This window comes from Nicotiana attenuata, unplaced genomic scaffold, assembly GCF_001879085.1.
Source record: "Nicotiana attenuata strain UT unplaced genomic scaffold, NIATTr2, whole genome shotgun sequence".
In the NCBI taxonomy this organism is placed as follows: domain Eukaryota; kingdom Viridiplantae; phylum Streptophyta; class Magnoliopsida; order Solanales; family Solanaceae; genus Nicotiana; species Nicotiana attenuata.
Genome location: NW_017670717.1, coordinates 285,487 through 287,010, shown reverse-complemented (window position 1 = coordinate 287,010; position 1,524 = coordinate 285,487). Strand labels below are relative to the sequence as shown.

The 1,524-nt window shown below is 33.1% G+C and overlaps 1 long non-coding RNA gene across 1 annotated transcript; it reads right to left on the bottom strand.

The window, feature by feature from the left end:
* Positions 1-371: 371 nt before the first annotated feature.
* On the bottom strand, positions 372-1,113 carry LOC109242607. The gene is made up of 3 exons (XR_002070418.1): positions 840-1,113; positions 684-746; positions 372-579 (listed from the first exon to the last, which is right to left on the bottom strand). It is a non-coding gene; the product is annotated as an uncharacterized LOC109242607 (long non-coding RNA).
* Positions 1,114-1,524: the final 411 nt, after the last annotated feature.

Below are 1,524 nucleotides of genomic sequence, written 5' to 3'. Positions count from 1 at the left end.
ATCGGCACTTAGTGCTGCTTCGGTATGATCATAGTAGATTGTGGTCGGGTTTTATATGTTCAATTGATCCCATCGTTTTTATATGCCGAACCGATTGTTTCTTTTTTCTTTTTCAAAATGTGTATGTAATGCAGAAAAAATTAAAATGTATTCTTATAATTAATAAAATTATACTCATTCTAAACCCATTAACCCTAGATCTTGGATTCACGTATCTAAGTATGAGATGTGAATCAGTGTCTCTTTTGTATCCATGCTATTGTTACAATTTCTAATTACCTACTTAATAATCAAATCCGCAAAACAAAAATTCAAGACACAATTCTCTTTCGAAACCAAGAGTTTATACAGATAGGAACGTATTAATAAAGTCAGCATGTAATCACTACTTGTACATAGAATCCCTTTTTAGGTACATAAAGGTTGTGAGACAACCACAAAAATAGAGATACAAGATATTTTCCAGTTGTATTTTTCACCAATGGCATCCCCAAAAATTACCCTAAAAGACCCACTTTCTTTCAACACTTGTCATGATCCAGCTAAGTCCGTGTCAGTCATGTCTATGTGACTATGGATCTGGAAAAAAAAAAGGAAAGAGTTAAATTTAGAAGATTTAGTTTCACTCTTAACTTCAATCAACATAACTTCCATTAAATGAGACGCTTAAATTAGATCTATACCATGGTCTTTGGCAGAAAGTGCTGTGCAAAAAAGAGCCCACACAAGCACGGGGGCTCCATAACCTAAGCACATCAACGTTTACAAGGGATAGATATTAAAGAACAAATAGATATAACATATCAATTAAGGAAAAGGCAATGAAGTAAAGATCTTACAATTTGGTGACTCATTGATTCAATTTGGATAAACCCTTCTACAGGATTCATGTCGTTGGAGTTGAATTCCAACATCTTCATCTTCATCGTCATCGTTGTGAGCTCCCTTCATGTATAGCTGCAACTTGAGAACTGACGGATGAGAGAATGATAAAAAACATGAGTTTATATAGGACACAAATGGAACCCCATGGTATCTGTTTTCCTTTAGTAATTAAGTTGTTACCAACTTTACTAAATCTGATTTAGTTCCAACTGTAACAAAGATATCAAAAGTTCTCTATTTGGTCAAAGCATTAAAAGTTGCAATTTTGGTAAGACGAAAAAGTCATGAACTCAGACGGTTGTTTAAAATGTATCTTATCTTGAATATGGGTACTTTGACTCGGCACGGAGTTTAAGGAAAAAAAAAAGACTTTTGATATTTGTGGTCTTAAAAGCTTAAGGGGTAAAGCTTTGTGGGGCCATGACTTTTGTGTGGTTATAAAAGCTTCTCATTAAGGGTAAAACGGGTAAAATGAGGAGTTTAAAGTTGAATTATCTCCAAATTTAGAAATGTGCCATTTATTTTGGAACAGACTAAAAAGGAAAATACCTCATTTAATATGAAACGGAGGGAGTATTATTTATCAATAAGCTAAAAAATCCAAGTATTTTATAGGTTTTTAAAATTTTGAGACCAATT